Consider the following 19,417-nt stretch of genomic DNA (forward strand, 5'->3'; position numbering starts at 1 on the left):
TTTAGAACGAGTGGTAGGGACAGAACATCGAGTGACATTATACTGAGTGCACTATCCGAAAATTACATCGAGCAATTAAACAGAGCACCGACTCATGGAGATAACATCTTGGACCTACTGATAACAAACAGACCCGAACCTTTCGACTCTGTAAGCACAGAACAGGGAATCAGTAATCATAAGGCCGTTACAGTTTCCCTGAATATAGAAATAAATAGGAATATAAAAAAAGGGAGGAAGGTTTATCTCTTTAGCAATAGTAACAGAAGGCAGATTTCAGACTACCTAACAGATCAAAACGAAAATTTCTGTTCCGACACTAACATTGTTGAGTGTTTATGGAAAAAGTTCAGGGCAATCGTAAAATGCGTTTTAGACAGGTACGTGCCGAGTAAAACTGTGAGGGACGGGAAAAACCCACCGTGGTTCAACAACAAAGTTAGGAAACTACTGCGAAAGCAAAGAGAGCTTCACTCTAAGTTTAAACGCAGCCAAAACCTCTCAGACAAACAGAAGCTAAACGATGTCAAAGTTAGCGTGAGGAAGGCTATGCGTGAAGCGGTCAGTGAATTCGAAAGTAAAATTCTATGTACCGACTTGACAGAAAATCCTAGGAAGTTCTGGCTTTACGTTAAATCAGTAAATGGCTCGAAACAGCATATCCAGACACTCCGGGATGATGATGGCATTGAAACAGAGGATGACACGCGTAAATCTGAAATACTAAACACCTTTTTCCAAAGCTCTTTCACAGATGAAGGCCACACTGCAGTTCCTTCTCTAAATCCTCGCACAAACGAGAAAATGGCTGACATCGAAAGAAGTGTCCAAGGAATAGAAAAGCAACTGGAACCACTCAACAGAGGAGAGTCCACTGGACCTGACGGGATATCAATTCGATTCTACACAGCGTACGCGAAAGAACTTGCCCCCCTTCTAACAGCCGTGTACCGCAAGTCTCTAGAGGAACGGAAGGTTCCAAATGATTGGAAAAGAGAACAGGTAGTCCCAGTCTTCAAGAAGGGTCGTAGAGCAGATGCGCAAAACTATAGACCTATATCTCTGAAGTCGATCTGTTGTATAATCTTAGAACATGTTTTTTGCTCGCGTATCATGTCGTTTTTGGAAACCCAGAATCTACTCTGTAGGAATCAACATGGATTCCGGAAACAGCAATCGTGTGAGACCCAACTCGCTTTATTTGTTCATGACACCCAGAAAATATTAGATATAGGCTCCCAGGTATATGCTATTTTCCTTGACTTTCGGAAGGCGTTCGATACAGTTCCGCACTGTCGCCTGATAACAAAGTAAGAGCCTACGGAATATCAGACCAGCAGTGTGGCTGGATTGAAGAGTTTTTAGCAAAAGAGAACATTGCATGTTGTTATCAATGAAGAGACGTTTACAGACCTTAAGGTAACCTCTGGCGTGCCACAGGGGAGTGTTATGGGACCACTGCTTTTCGCAATATACAGGGTGTTACAAAAAGGTACGGTCAAGCTTTCAGGAAACATTCCTCACACACAAAGAAAGAAAATATGTTATGTGGACATGTTTCCGGAAATGCTTACTTTCCATGTTAGAGCTCATTTTATTACTTCTCTTCAAATCACACTAATCATGGAATGGAAACACACAGCAACAGAACGTACCAGCGTGACTTCAAACACTTTGTTACAGGTAATCTTCAAAATGTCCTCCGTTAGCGAGGATACGTGCATCCACCTTCCGTCGCATGGAATCCCTGATGTGCTGAAGCAGTCCTGCAGAATGGCGTATTGTATCACAGCCGTCCACAATACGAGCACGAAGACTCTCTACGTTTGGTACCGGGGTTGCGTAGACAAGAGCTTTCAAATGCCCCCATAAATGAAAGTCAAGAGGGTTGAGGTCAGGAGAGAGTGGAGGCCATGCAATTGGTCCGCCTCTACCAATCCATCGGTCACCGAATCTGTTGTTGAGAAACGTATGAACACTTCGACTGAAATGTGCAGCAGCTCCATCATGCATGAACCACATGTTGTGTCGTACTTGTAAAGACACATGTTCTAGCAGCACAGGGAGAGTATCCCGTATGAAATCATGATAACGTGCTCCATTGAGCGTAGGTGGAAGAACATGGGGCCCAATCAAGACATCACCAACAATGCCTGCCCAAACGTTCACAGAAAATCTGTGTTGATGACGTGATTGCACAATTGCGTGCGGATTCTCGTCAGCCCACACATGTTGATTGTGAAAATTTACAATTAGATCACGTTGGAATGAAGCCTCATCCGTAAAGAGAACATTTGCACTGAAATGAGGATTGACACATTGTTGGATGAACCATTCGCAGAAGTGTACCCGTGAAGGCCAATCAGCTGCTGATAGTGCCTGCACACGTTGTACATGGTACGGAAACAACTGGTTCTTCCGTAGCACTCTCCATACAGTGACGTGGTCAACGTTACTTTGTACAGCAGCAACTTTTCTGACGCTGACGTTAGGGTTATCGTCAACTGCACGAAGAATTGTCTCGTCCATTGCAGGTGTCCTCGTCGTTCTAGGTTTTCCCCAGTCGCGAGTCATAGGCTGAAATGTTCCGTGCTCCCTAAGACGCCGATCAATTGCTTCGAACGTCGTCCTGTCGGGACACCTTCGTTCTGTAAATGTGTCTCGATACAAACGTACCACGCCACCACAGCTATTGCCCAGTGCTAATCCATACATCAAATGGGCATCTGCCAACGCCGCATTTGTAAACATTGCACATTGTAAACACTGCAACCACGTTCGTGATGAACACTAACCTGTTGATGATACCTACTGATGTGCTTCATGCTAGTACTGTAGAGCAATGAGTCGCATGTGAACACAAGCACCGAAGTCAACATTACCTTCCTTCAATTGGGCCAACTGGCGGTGAATCGAGGAAGTACGGTACATACTGACGAAACAATAATGAGCTCTAACACGGAAATTAAGCGTTTCCGGACACATGTCCACATAACATGTTTTCTGTATTTGTGTGTGAGGAATGTTTCCTGAAAGTTTGGCCCTACCTTTTTGTAACACCCTGTATATAAATGACCTAGTAGATAGTGTCTGAAGTTCCATGCTGCTTTTCGCGGATGATGCTGTAGTATACAGAGAAGTTGCAGCATTAGAAAATTGTAGCGAAATGCAGGAAGATCTGCAGCGACTAGGAACTTGGTGCAGGCAGTGGCAACTGCCCTTAACATAAATAAATGTAATGTTTTGCGAATACATAGAAAGAAGGATCCTTTATTGTATGATTATATGATAGCGGAACAAACACTGGTAGCAGTTACTTCTGTAAAATATCTGGGAGTATGAGTGCGGCACGATTTGAAGTGGAATGATCACATAAAATTAATTGTTGGTAATGCGGGTACCAGGTTGAGATTCATTGCGAGAGTCCTTAGAAAATGTAGTCCATCAACAAAGGAGGTGGCTTACAAAACACTCGTTCGACCTATACTCGAGTATTGCTCATCAATGTGGGATCCGTACCAGATCGGGTTGACGAAGGAGATAGAGAAGATCCAAAGAAGAGCGTCGCGTTTCGTCACAGGGTTATTTGGTAAGCGTGATAGCGTTGCGGAGATGTTTAGCAAACTCAAGTGGCAGACTCTGCAAGAGAGACGCTCTGCATCTCGGTGTAGCTTGCTCGCCAGGTTTCGAGAGGGTGCGTTTCTGGATGAGGTATCGAATATATTGCTTGCCCCTACTTATACCTCCCGAGGAGATCACGAATGTAAAATCAGAGAGATTCGAACGCGCACGGAGGCTTTCAAACGGTCGTTCTTCCCGCGAACCATACGCGACTGGAACAGAAAAGGGAGGTAATGACAGTGGCACGTAAAGTGTCCTCCGCCACACACCGTTGGGTGGCTTGCGGGGTATAAATGTAGATGTAGATGTAGATGTAGACAATCTAACCGCACACGTACCGTCCTTCTTTATCATCCACAAATCTAGCTTAAGTATCAATTGCATATTCACTGTTTGACCAGAAATATCGACACCTTTAGCCATTGTTGGCAACAAATGAACAGACATTAAAAATGCACGTTAACTTTAACTAGCAGGCCGGTGTGCACGTGATAGGGCTTGAAATGGAATTATGAATATATTTTTACTGGATAAGGATTCAGACACACACACTTAGCTTTGGAGGAGACGTAGAGAAGATTGCAGACTTGGGACAAGGAACGAAATGATTGAACTATAGTGTTCCAAGAGATTCAGATTCTCGGAAGTGGGGTTATGAATTCGAAACACAGTCCAGCACCAAATTATTCAACGTCTCTAGTTCAGTCAAGTGCAAGTAAAATAAGAGCCCTGTTCCCTTAAACGGTTATCGGTTCACCAAATAAAATAAAATTTCCTAATGTAAGTAAGTTTACTGGCGACAGTATTTCTGTTTACCATGACTTCGTCTGAGTCATGTCCCAACGTAAACCGGCTCTGCCCAGTTGGTAATGAAGGAACGTGATGTTTAATGCGGATTCTGGATTATAACACTCCTTTGGCTGGGAAATGTGGCCACAATGGTCTGGTGGAACGAACTATAACGGGTGCGCAGCGTGGGTTCAGGCATTTACTTTTAAGAGGCAAAAACAGATTTACTTTCCCTCTGGTAGCCTCAAGAGAAGGACGTTATAAACCAGAATCCGCATTAAACATCACGTTCCTTCATTACCAACTGGGCAGAGCCGGTTTACGTTGGGACATGACTCAGACGAAGTCATGGTAAACAGAAATACTGTCGCCAGTAAACTTACTTACATTAGGAAATTTTATTTTATTTGGTGAACCGATAACCGTTTAAGGGAACAGGGCTCTTATTTTACTTGCACTTGACTGAACTAGAGACGTTGAATAATTTGGTGCTGGACTGTGTTTCGAATTCATAACTCCACTTCCGAGAATCTGAATCTCTCGGAACACTATAGTTCAATCGTTTCGTTCCTTGTCCCAAGTCTGCAATCGTCTCTAGGTCTCCTCCAAAGCTAAGTGTTTGTGTCTGAATCCTTATCCAGTAAAAATATATTCATAATTCCATTTCAAGCCCTATCACGTGCACACCGGCCTGCTATTGAAAGTTAACGTGCATTTTTAATGTCTGTTCATCTGTGGCCAACAATGGCTATAGGTGTCGTTATTTCTGGTCAAACAGTGAATATGCAATTGATACTTAAGCTATATTCGTGGATGATAAAGAAGGACGGTAGGTGTGTGGTTAGATTGTCACTAAGACACAAAAATTTGTATCCTTCTTTTAGATTCAAACACCTAGTAGCTGGTCAGGAAAATCGATACGTAACATTTGATTTTACTTAGTTAACAATCCGATTACCTGTTGGGTTCGTATCTCTGTCACAGAACTTCAAATCATGTGGTTCATTTTTCAAAGCATTCACACTGTGTTACTTCCTAATGGAGATATATCAGACATTTTTCATGGTTAGTTAACACGGACGAAAGGGTCTTGATAGGAGTACCGGTTTACTACAAAATCTGTCTTCTTTTATTTTAAAGTTTAGATTTGGTTACTGATATTGGCGAAAATTTCAGTAATTCATGACTCTTCTTGGCTAGCCAGCAATACGATATGATTAATTTAGATTAGATTAATACTTGTTCCATACATCATGAATACAACATTTCGTAATAATGTGGAACGTGTCATTTTAATGAAAGATTTCTTTACACACCATGATTCAATTTCTTTACAACGATTTTTTACTCTCTCTCTCTCTCTCATTCTTTTCTATTTTTATCTCTCTCTCTCTCTCTCTCTCTCTCTCTCTCTCTCACACACACACACACACACACACACACACACACACAGACACACACACACACAAACACACACACACACACACACACACACATTCTGTTTTATTTTCAATTTTTTGTTGTGCTCGACTATCAGCGAGGCACGGAAACGTCCGTGAATGTGTTTCTTAGTTTCGAGCACACTCACGAAAGAAATATAGAAAGAACTATGAGAGTTACTGATTTATGGTGCTTAGTTTGCAGTCAATTCTGAGTATTGTTAGTAGCTACGCTCCAGTCCCTAAACCTAGTTACAAAAATGCGAATCAGACGCGTTGCGTATTCGAGGCCGTAGCAGCCGCGTCTTTGAGACGCCAGCTATGGTCACTTCCCAGCCCGCTGTAGAATCAAATCGGTTCGTCTTCTTCCTGCTGGTACTGTAACTGAGATTTGGCAACAAGGCAAGGTATGTTTGGCAACTCTGTGAGAGACGAGTTACTTCCTGGTATGCGCGGAATTGAGTCTCAAAGTTCACTTGATTTTTTCCTGTCATTTCCATTGAATAATCTAAGTTATTGTCGTTTGAGGTGTAACAAAAGATTGTAAATTTACGGTTTTCAGCCCAGGAAAGTCGTTGCACGTGAATATCGCAATTAATCTCGTCCTTTAAAGAGCAGGTTACGAGTTCTATCCAGTATTGTCCTCGTAAGAGGAGAGCAAGTTAAATTCCTCTTTGCTAGCTGTGTGGTAACGTGCTGACCTGTAAAAAATGTCTGTTATGGATCGCGGTTGCAGTCTCAATGAGTGCAACGTTTTTATCCCTTCTGTGAAAGAGATACAAACAGTCAGATCAAACTTTAGTAAGTAAATCGCAAGAAAATATCTTCGGCTCATAGTGCAATGGTGAAAAAATGGTGGTGCAATGCTGCACAACAGGTAACGCCTCTTTCCGCTGCTGACATGCAAATTTTGAGTTTCTAGGAATACATAACTTTACTTATGAAATGCCACATTTGCATACCTCTTGAGTATGACACAGCATACCCAGTCGAAATCTAAGTAAGTAGTATTTTACTAATACGTGCCGATGGAGGCACATTTGTGAACAGATATTCAGTTTTATGAAAGCAGACTTTCGTTGTAAGGTCATTGTGGGTATTTTTATTTCATTTCTTATAATGCAGTGCACAATTTTCGTAAGGTTTCTTTTAGTGTTGTTAAAACAATAGTAAACATGAGAGAGAAATTAATCATCAACGATATATGAGAATTCTCTGATGTTATCTTTAACATTCTGACAAATTGCATGCAGTTTTTTAATTACATGCTTGTAGAAAACTTGTGCTGAGTTCAATCTGTCAAACAAGATTTGAAGAAGAATAAAATGCCACTACCACACAAGAGCTAATACTTTTATGACCTATTTTGGCACGATACGGCTATCCCCATACATAATACTAACGTTTCGAGATGCATCTGCTGCCTGGCCGTCTATTAAACCCGAAAAGAACAAAGTGTCGCAGAAGTTAGCCCTTTTCCACATGCGACTAATTTGGGTTGAGAAGTGAAGGGAATAATGTTCAAAGTTCCATTCGATTGATAACTTCAGCAGGCAGCAGAATTGCGTTTTAAAAAAATGTGGCAGTGAATGTACTCGAACTCAGGACTTTTAACCTACGGCGCGTGACGCTTATCGTTACGCTACTAGCTAACACATAACGACAGCAACTATAGAAGTCAATAACAAATCCTCCAGAACTTCGGTATTCCACAGTGCTGTGAGATAACGCATATGGCCAGATCTGGACTTCTGGAAGACAGACAGTTACAGCTTTTCTTTTGCACTGCAGGACGTTTTCAACAAACAGATATCGCAATAAAGTAGCTCAAGTGGAAAGGAACTCTTCCTACTTAATTTTCTGAATCCCGCACTGTTGGCAGATCTGTGTAGGTGGTAGTTACGTGATTTTATTTCAGTGATTACAACATAGAGTCTAATGTATGCACTGGGTAGCCAAGGCAGCTAGTTAATGGCGATTCGGTCAACCAACTAAATGAATGTACTCAACATGCTGCAAACCAGTACAGGGAGCCTGTGTGTCAGAATTCTCATCCAGTGTGGCGCAACGGCGTTACAGTAAAAAATTATGTCACGAGAGGACACGATTTGGTAGTCTGTTGGATTTATGATTGATCCGTAAGCTTATGGCCCGTGTTCGATTCCGACTTGTGTCTGTGATTTTTGATAGGGAGAGACAGATTCTATTCTCTTCTGGAGACGCCAAGTGAAGACGGTATTATGGCATCGTGGTCTGAAATTCACATTAAACATGATATTACTTCCAGAATGAGATTTTCACTCTGCAGCGGAGTGTGCGCTGATATGAAACTTCCTGACAGATTAAAACTGTGTGACCGACCAAGACTCGAACTCGGGACCTTTGCCTTTCGCGGGCAAGTGCTCTACCAACTGAGCTACCGAAGCACGACTCACGCCCGGTACTCACAGCTTTACTTCTGCCAGTATCCGTCTCCTACCTTCCAAACTTTACAGAAGCTCTCCTGAGCACTTGCCCGCGAAAGGCAAAGGTCCCGAGTTCGAGTCTCGGTCGGGCACACAGTTTTAATCTGTCAGGAAGTTTCATGATATTACTTTTCTACCAAGCAGACGTTAGGTTGAACCAAAATCAGGAGTGGCGACGTGTAGAAACTCTATCACCAGTAACCTTTCTTATACTAGTTATTTATTTGTAGAGACGAAGCAGACGCTATGAAGGGTCACAGGACACTTATTCCATCTTTTATTGGAGCTTGTGTATGTCGATAAAATTGGTTCTCAACTGGGTATGCATCTCAGACAGCCCTTAACGCGGAATTTGATCCCTTCGTGGCAATACAGCTCGACTAAAATTTGTTCAAAACAGCAGATTCCTCAACATATCCACTTATTGTGCGTGAATCTGTTCGGATCCTGGCCTGGCACTAAAGTTTTCATTATGTATTATCAAGCTCTAGCATGAGAACATCTATCTGCTGCTCGATAATAGTTTTGATTTTTAATGTATTTTCATTCGTTGTCAACACTAACGATATCTGACATTTTGGACTCCCAGTGAGACACAGAACTATTTTCAAGAGCACTGTAAGTTCAAGGATGTTATTCCTAGCTGCTGGTGGAGAAAAATTCGGTAGCTTGCGTCTTTTTGTGTGTAGTCAACAACGATATGTGTGGGGTTCGATTCCCAGTCAGCACTGAACTCTTCGTCATTTAATTTCTAGTTCAAATATGCTCACATGTCACTGCTGGTGTAACAAACCCATATTTAACGTCCGTATACTGTAGAATATAACAGCGATAAGTGCCGGGTTGGAATCCTGGGAAGGAAAAAATTAATGTTTCGTCTCGTCATTTCAGTTAAAACATCCAGCTACTGCCGAAAAAATCCGACATATCACAGTTGATTAATCTTTGATATCAATCCGATTAGGTTCTGGGTTCCAATCTCTGTCCAACACAAAGCTTTACCGCACACCATTTCAAGTAAGTTATGTGTGAAGAAGCAATATTTAACATCTCTCGCAGTTCGTTAACATGGACAATAGATGCTCGGTAGGAATTCGCGTTTTAAAAATGTTTACATTATGTAATTTAAAGTTGGTATTTGCTAACTGATACTGTCAAAAATCGAGGTATATCACTCTCTGTATGCTTAGTCAGGAATGACAGTTTCCGTCAGTCACGAAATCTTTGCTTAGTCTGCATGACCTGGGTTTGAATTCACACGCAAAACGAGACGGTTCGTCGTCTCATTTGAAGTTCATACATATTCTCTATTAGCCGCTAGTGAATAACTTAATTTTTTAATGTCTTTTTGTGTTAAATAGTAAGTACGGTATGTTACTTTGAAGAGGAAGTCATGAATACGACGAACTTACTACGTGCATTACCTGTCTGACGCAAAAATGACAGTGGTAACATTTCAGGTATGTCATTTATTTAATAAATGTGAGCTTACAAGCCTTAAGGACAGTCTTCTCTCTGCGAAGGTGTTCCCTGATATTTGTCGTATCGTTGTAGTACTTCAGATCTTGAGATATTGAGATACAGAGCGGAGTTTCCTAGTGGTGACTTGTTGGAACCATTTTCAATAGTCAAACGACTGTACCGAGGAACAATTAGAGGACCTGCTGGACAGCTGCGTTATGTGGGTTGCATGCGAATCAGGCGAAATGCAAGTCAGGTGTTTCGGATACCTTTGAGAACGACTGTACATAGAGAAAAACAGTGGGCCTATCGCACTTTCCTGGGGCACTCCTGACGATTCCCTTGTCTCTAATGAACACTCGCCGTCGAGGACAACATGATGGGTTCCATTGTTTAAGAAGTCATCAAGTTTCTCACATAACTTCGAGCTTATTCGATATGCTCGTACCTTTGTTAAGAGCCAGCAGTGGGGCACCGTATCAAAAGTTGTCAGGATAGCTAGAAATATGGAATCTGCCTGTTGCCCTTCATTCACAGTTCGCGGTATATCATGTGAGAAAAGCACAAGCTGAGTTTCACACGAGCGATGCTTTCTAAAACCAAACTGATTCGCGATTCGTGGACATAAGCTTCTCAGTCTCAAGAAAATTTATTATATTCTGATTGAGAATATGTTCAACGATTCTGCAGCAGCCAGAAGCTAGAGACTTTGGTAATTTTGCCGCTCCATTCTGTTACCCTTCGTGTACATTGGCGTTACCCGCGTCTTTTTTCAGTCGCTTGGGACTCCATACTGGGTGAGAGATTCACGATAAATGCGAGCTAGGTAAGGGACCAGTGCCGCAGAATACTCTTTGTAAAATCGAACTGGGATTCCATCTGGACCTGATGATATTTTTTCTATCAAATCTTTCAGTTGTTTCTCTACGCACGGGGTGCTTATTACTATGTCGTCCATACCAGTGCCAGTGATAAGTATGAGTGGATTGCTGTTCCTTCAGCTCTATATCTGTCTTCTGGAATCTCAAGGCAAATTGGTACTAAAAATTAAAAAAGGACTGTTTAGTGGCAAAAATTTTGTAATCGACATAGGAAAAACGTGGAAAAGTTGGAGAGAATAAGGTTCTATATCACATCCGAAACGTTTTAGTACCAGTTGCAGAAAATAATTCATTGCTTTTTTTGAACTTGCAGTGTACCGTAAACCCTTAAATTTTGCTGTGCATTTCTTTTGGTGTGCTCTTCCTGTGTGAAAAATTTTAGGGTAGGTTTCGACATGTTGGACTGTAACAATTCCTTGCAATATGGCATCTCTGATTGTCTGCTAATCGTTTATCTAGATTAAAAATATTAGAGGGCCTATAATACGTCAGTGGGGAACGTCAGATAAGACCCCCCCCCCTTCCTCCCAGTTTAAAAAATCCACTTTACCCTATCCGAGACAACGATGTTTTTGACCATACGCCTCGCATTTGTCACACATAATGTAGATTCCTCCCTTTTATAATATTATTTTCGAAGACAGAAGAAATCAGAACATACACACGTTTTCACATTGTTAAAGTATCGTTACTTGTTGTGAACATCCTGTAACAGTATGGCTTAGGCTACATTTTCTTAAAGAATTTTCTCATCAGGTAGAAAAATGTCTTTTCCTATCTGTTGTGTTATGCATCACAGGCTTGGAATATTGAACTCGCGTTTGGCTCATAAGAGAGTGCTAAGATTAACCTGTGTCACTGGACGCCATCTCACTTTCGAGCTCCTCTTGAAGTAACCAAATGCCTCATCGCATACGAAGGGTAGCAGCACAAGTAAGGGTGACAGCACAGAGAAGTTGTAAATACGAGATTTATACTATGCATGACTTCATAAATTCGGTAATACACCTGATTTTATTACAATGGGCGTTTCTCCCTGTGTAGGTGGGAGATTGGAATTTCATTAAAAGCATGATTAGCTCTCCAATTAATGAATAATATCCTCAGTACTCTAGCCATCGCTTCCATCTACCAGGCAGCACATCATTGATATCAAATTGAGGGGCTAATTAATTAAATTAATCATGAGAGTCTTTTTGCATGGCGAGAAATTTTTCTTTTTCAGCACTCAGGTTACATCCACCAGGTAGTAAAAATGGAAATCCCTGGAGGAAAGGCGATGTTCTTTTCAAGGAACACTATTGAGAGCCGACATTTGAAGCTGACCGCTGAAGGATTCTACCATCAGCACCATGCGTTTCACTAAGGACTGTGGTATTCAAAATAGATCACAATGACTGCGTTACAGTCACCCCGCATGAGAGCAGCCTTGGTTTTAGAGGCACATGCAAGAGTCACGGATAGTGTTGTGCTTTCTGGTAAAAATACTGTCTGCAATTTGGAGTCAAGTCAGTCCATTCAACCAAATACTTGCGTTGGATCATACGGAGATGTCTTTTAATGATTATAACCACTGGTGAATCGTATTCACAGCACTCTCATATCTCGAAACGAGCCATCTTTTTCGAACTTATCTGCTAAGATTCCCATACAGCAGAACTCCAGCATGGTTTTTAGACAGTCCTTCTTCATCTTGTAACTGTTCCTTAGTCTCTGGCCCGTCCTACCTCCAGCTTTGTCGATGTGATTGCTCCAGTTTAAGTCAGAACTAAATGGAAGTCAGAGAACGCTTTATCTAAAACCTTCTTCATGCCATGGAGAAACAGGAAGAGCTGAGTTAATGCGACAGGACCATGTTTTGACCACTTGGTGGAAATGGGAACGTTTTGTCATAGCTCCACCAACTTTGTATGATGTGTAAGGCCAGCGCCAAACGAATCTTTCACCTGCAAGAAGAGGTAGTGGAAAAGACAGTATGAGCAGTTATGGGAAGTGGAAGAAGAATGAGGATTTTGTTACTGCTTTGTGGTACGTCTCCAAACTACAGACACTACTACAATCTTAAGGAGATCTACATTCCTCAGGGTGCATTCATGTCTGTCACCCAATCATTCTCTCTGTCATCGTTATTTTGTACCATCCAACAGAGAAAAACTATGAACTATAAAAACTCCGCTAACATCATCTGATAGAGAACTTGATAAGATATTACCATATCCCTGTCTTCCAATATATCAGGAAACAAATAACATCGACACGCTGACATTGACCATATGTGGTGATCCCATTAAATATACATGAGCAGGTGCCCAGAGATCGAAGTCCCTTCCACAGACCACCTGTACTGTAGGAGGATCAAATCCCACAGACTATCATTCACAAGAGAGGGTATCTGTGTTGTTCTTTCATCAGCAGTTTGATGATTTGTTTTATTTTTTCTGCTGTAACATATACAAGCAGTGCATGACTACAGCTTTGTAACCTGCCATACATTTTGTTTTTCCACCACGACTTCGAGGTCTGTGTCAGGTGCTAAACTAACATTAACATATCTTGATCTATTGGCTCTCACAGAAAGCTGGACACCACATGGTGTAAACTATGCTGCTGCTCCCACAATACACAGGATGATTAAAATAAAAGACAGAGATGGTGTTTCATATTGACAATAATGCAGAAGACATTGTGACATACGGAAACTAGAAGAGTTTGCAGCTTTGTGGGAAGTTTCCAAACATCTGCCCAAAGGTGATTGGTAACCTCTGCAATTAAACTCATCATTCACAGCGATATTGTAGCAGATGTCTTGGTGTCCCATTTCAACTGATTCCTCATACTTTAGTCATGTATGCGATCACTGTTTCATGTAGGCCATCGCCAGAAGGTGTTGTTCCCACCAAGACTCTATCACCATCTCAAACAAGTTGCATCAGTTAGCCAGTATGTGGTAATCAACAGCGTACGAGTGGTTTGATGGGATGTAAAAGACACCATCAATATTTGACGATGTACCGTAATAAACATCAAAGTTGATAGTGCAAACAATTTTAGCAATTTTACGAGTTTTTCTGTAGTTTCAACACCGACCAATGACATACACCCCTCCACTATTTTGCGAATACAATATAGTAGATTTTGAATGTAGGTAGATGACTGTGAAGTACGTCTATTCATGGTCAACTCTCGAATATATATACCAAAGCATACCAGACAACGTCCTATAACGATCTACATTTTTCTAACACTTCGATCTTAGTGCGTAATTTACGATTACGATTTCCCATCTCTGTCCATGCAGATGGGAATCACAGAGAATGCTCGCATTTTTAGGATAAAGTTGGAGATTGAAAGATCTCCCTGCATTGTCTTTGACCTTGCAACACTGTCCCCGATTTAATACACAGCTAATCAGAAGTAGGAGGGAGCTGTGCAAGCTACATTCCACGTCTCGTGAAGTAACAGAATGAACTGAGTCCGTAACTACTGTTCAGCCAAGACTCTTCCATATCATTCTTACTTACGACGCTCCAAACGGACCGTGTTTGAAACATTTTACGTAAATTAATTGTGCTATAAATTCTAAAGTATTGTTCTGGTGTTTGGTGTTCATACCAAGAAGTTATCGGAAAGAGACAAATGATCGTGGAAAATAAACATATCCCAAAGGCTAAACGGTTCTGCACTCAAACACGACCGGCCGTTGTGGCCGTGCGGTTGTAGGCGCTTCAGTCTGGAACCGCGTTGCCGCTACGGTCGCAGGTTCGAATCTTGCCTCGGGCATGGATATGTGTGATGTCGTTAGGTTAGTTAGGTTTAAGTAGTTCTAAGTTCTAGGGGACTGATGACCACAAATGGTGAGTTCCATAGTGCTCAGAGCCATTTGAACCTACTTAAGCACGCTATACTGCTAGAGCAGTGCGAATCCCGACCTATTAGTTACGTGAAATGTAACGCTGTCAATATCGCAAAATAAGAAATATAGTTCCAGCACATTACATACATTCCCCTGCACGTTTCTCTGAGATAAACTACGGTAAGAAACAGTAAAGCGATAAAACTCCTACCTTGTACACCAAAAGAAACATCGATTCTTTGTAACACAAACATTACATAGATTTCCAGAGGTGTATGTCGCCTGATGTTTAGGAATTTGAGTCCTGATTACGGTTCCGAAATTATGTTATGTTGACAGCAGTCCTATAAAATTATCGTCGGCAGCCGAAAGTTCATACGAAGGAACAGAGACATCTTACAAGGATATGAACACCACCATCAGTAGCCAGAAGAGATGCAACAGTCGTATCACTGTTTTACCACAGCCACTACTAATCTTCCTGTTGCACATAGAAGTCATGGTCCGATGTTAGGCTGTATTGCTCATGTACAGGATAAAATTGTCATTTCACCTTGACGCCACGTCCCTAGAACGCCTTTTCTTTCAACTATTAAGGGGTGTATATGGAACATCTATGTACTCTCCTGCTCCAGAACACGCAATTTTGTTGATTTTGCTCTGTACTCATTTAACGGTATTTTTCTCTAATTTCATCTATTCTCATTCAGTTTCCGTGATTGTCTAGGTTTTCGAAATCTTACATATTTCATCGTATTTCCCTCAGTTGTTACGTATTTCACATCATTTTTTCGTGATTATACCAAGTTTTCCGCGAATTTTACCGATTTTATGCAATTTTTTCATATTTTTTCCATAGTTTTCCATGTGTATATTGTCATATTGCTGACATACCCAGGTGCTGCTTGATTTTCTACGAGAATATTTGCGCATCTTATACACCAACTTACTACAAAATCACAAGACTTACCCTCCCACCGATGTTCAAATGGCTCTGAGCACTATGAGACTTAACTTCTTAGGCCATTTGTCCCCTATAACTTAGAACTACTTAACCGTACCAACCTAAGGAGAGCACACACATCCATGCCCGAGGCAGGATTAACCTGCGACAGTAGCGGTCGCGCGGTTCCAGACTGTAGCGCCTAGAACTGGTCGGCCACCCCGGCCAGCTGCCGATGATTCATGTGCATGGATTTTGGATAAGACGGACATGAAAAGAATAATAACAATCGCATTGTACCTATATGAAACTAAAGACTAAAGATTTATGTCTAGGATATGACGGAGGAATGGAGTAGTTTGCATACATCTTCATTCGTCTAGAGGAGGGTGTGAAAATACGTTTTCGATCGATGGACATGATTCATCACACATGCGTTGGGCCGGCCGCTGTGGCCGAGTGGTTCTAGGCGCTTCAGTCTGGAACCGTGTGACCGCTACAGTCGCAGGTTCGAATCCTGCGTCGGGCATGGATGTGTGTGATGTCCTTAGGTTAGTTAGGTTTAAGTAGTTCTAAGTTCTAGGGGACTGATGACCTCAGATGCTAAGTCCCATAGCGCTCAGAGCCATTTGAACATGCGTTGGGAGTTCTCTGCTTACAGTGGTGTGGAGACGTTTGCTGTTAACGACTGATGGCTGGGTGTTGTGTGATGTCCTTAGGTTAGTTAGGTTTAAGTAGTTCTAAGTTCTAGGCGACTGATGACCATAGATGTTAAGTCCCATAGTGCTCAGAGCCATTTGAACCATTTTCTTTGTTAACGACTAAAGCGAAAATAGTGACCTAAATCACACTCAGAACATGCAGTTGTATACAAGTCGATCGCAAGTTACAGAACACAACTGATACACTCCAAGAAACAACGGAAAACATGATAAAATGCTTGATAAATGACGTACAGAAACATCCCCTTGTCTCTAGAACGCTTCATCAATCTACCATTGATTCATGCCTCGTTACAACCCCTCTCAACCGATCACTTCATCTACTTTCTATCATCCTTTAACGCAGATCCATGTCAATTTATAGGCAGATGATTCTCTTCTCCAGTAAAGAATCAAAGACAACAGTCAAGCCACGCGGGGTAGCCGCGCGGTCTAAGGGGCGGTCCGGGCGGCTCCCCCCGTCGGAGATTCGAGTCCTCCCTCGGGCATGGGTGTTTGTCTTGTCCTTAGCGTAAGTTATTTTAAGTTGGATTAAGTAGTGTGTAAGCCTAGGGACCGACGTCATCAGCAATTTGGTCTCATAGTAACTTACCACAAATTTCCAAGACATACGCTATTTAGGTAGCTTGGAAGCACGCTTGCAAGCGATATATGTTGAGGGACCAATGTTCACGTAACAATATATCGATTTGTTTACATCGATGGCAACCACAACGACAAAAGATTAGCAATATGGATTATTGGTAAAGCCTGCCAAGCAATCTCCATTTCAAGTGATCAATGGTTCGACTGATTTTTAAAAAATTAAATTATGGGTGTAGGTGGGTGGATGGGTGAAAGTACATGGATCAGTTTTTACTGTAAAAAGTAAAAACACATTTAGAGGAGAAGCAAGACTGTAAATATGATTACTGCTCCGTTCAGTGGCAGCAATATGTCACGATTTTCGAGATGCGTCTAGGCAGGAACCTAATTGTATAGCGTTCATTGTTTTACATCTACATCTACATGAATACTCTGCAAATCACATTTAAGTGCCTGGCAGAGGGTTCATCGAAGCACGTTCACAATTCTCTATTATTCCAATCTCGTATAGCCCGCGAAAAGAACGAACACCTATATCTTTCCGTACCAGCTCTGATTTCCCTTATTTTATAGTGGTGATCGTTTCTCCCTATGTAGGTCGGAGTCAACAAAGTATTTTCGCATTCGGAGGAGAAAGTTTGTGATTTGAATTTCGTGAGAAGATTCCGTCGCAACGAAAAACGCCTTTCTTTTAATGATGTCCAGCCCAAATCCTGTATCATTTCTGTGACACTCTTTCCCATATTTCCCGATAATACAAAACGTGCTGCCCTGGTTTGAACTTTTTCGATGTACTCCATCAGTCCTATCTGGTAAGGATCCCACACCGCGCAGCAGTATTCTAAAAGCGGACGGACAAGCGTAGTGTAGGCAGTCTCCTTAGTAGATCTGTTACATTTCCTAAGAGTCCTGCCAATATAACGCAGTCTTTGGTTTGCCTTCCCCACAACGTTTTCCACGTGTTCGTAATTGTAATACCTAGGTATTTAGTTGAATTTACTGCTTTTAGACTAGACTGATTTATCGTGTAACCGAAGCTAAACGAATTCCTTTTAGCACTTCTCTGGATGAGTTAGGTTAAGTAGTACGTAAGCTTAGGGACCGATGACCTCAGCAGTTTGGTCCCATAAGACCTTACCACAGATTTCAAAAAATTTCCAACAGCAGTCAACTTGCAGGTATCACTATTACCTCAATAGAAATAAAGTAAAATGTTATAAAAAAAATATACAGTAAGTGTTGTGTAAGGTGTTTGTTAGCTTACACTGCATGGTTGTGATTGGTGGAGAGTACAGGGAAACACGTTGTAAATACTGAATGTTAAGGTTTAAAACGTCTAAACAGTTTTGCACACGGTCAAACATGCGACCCATTTTGTAGTTGTTCATTGCAGCTGGTAATGCAACTCTCTTTAGCTGAGGACGCTGTAAAAATTTATAAGGTGGTAGTCCATAATTTTGGGGTCACACCTGGGCTTGTGATCCAAAACATAGAAATTTATTGCTCTGTGTTTTGGTGGCATCCACATTAAACACTCTTTTCCAGCGGTCTTATCGCTGTCGACGGAAAATGACTGTTTCCCTGGTTCCCGGTGCATCCATGTCAACTTTTACTCGTATTTCTATTGACCTCGCATACTCGTTTCCACGTACAAGAATTTTCCTGCGCCAAACCGAAGACATGCAGGTGCTCCCTCATTTCCCCTCAATTTCCCCTGCATTTTCGCGTATTTTCCTTCAATTTATTCGTATTTTCCGTAATTTTTTGTAATTTTATCGATTTTATGTCTCTCCTGCCATGTGATAATGTCGCCACTTCTCGCCATATACTCTAAAATCTCTTGTAACTGTAGTACAGTTGTCAACGGACAGTGCGTATGGACTTTTTTTCTGGTCGGACGGTATAGTACACCACTGTACTCGAATGCATCCAGTCACCTCCAACCACATATTCTACAGTTGAAGTGCGTCTGCCCTTTTTTCAGTACGTCTGCGTCTATGCATGTGTCACGGACGGCTCTTATGATCCAGTGCTCCCTCTGGTGGATCCAGCTTCGGACACAGAACACATCTCTGGACGTAACACACGACGGATACAGCTTCAAACCCTATCCCGGACGTGGGATATTGAGGATACACTTCTGATCATCGCTCTGAATATATCTCACAGCGGATCCACCTACAAACCCTATCCTGAATGTGGTGTACTGTGGATCTGCCTCTGAACAGCGCCCCAGAGATATAACACACAGCGGATCACCTTCAGATCCTATCCCAGACGTGGCATATTGTAAATCCGCATTTCAACATTGCTCTGGATATAACATGTGGTGGACCCACACTCGAAACATTAACTCAGGTCTGCTCTGGGTTATGGGAGCCATCCATGACACATGCACAGACACAAAGATTGCTGCATAGCAAGAGGAATTCAAGAAAAATTTCACATGGATGCACCGGGAACCAAGAAAACAGTCATTTTTCGTCGACAGCGATTAGACATCTGGTAAAGAGTGTTTAATGTGGATGCCACCAAATATAGAGTAATAAATTTCTATGTGTGGAACCAAAACGGTTTTTTATGCAGGGTGATTGTAACACAGTCCTAGTTATCGTGTTTTAAAGAGCGCAGTACTTACGAGAAATGTACGTAGCCGGC

This window comes from Schistocerca gregaria, chromosome X (assembly GCF_023897955.1).
Source record: "Schistocerca gregaria isolate iqSchGreg1 chromosome X, iqSchGreg1.2, whole genome shotgun sequence".
NCBI lineage: Eukaryota > Metazoa > Arthropoda > Insecta > Orthoptera > Acrididae > Schistocerca > Schistocerca gregaria.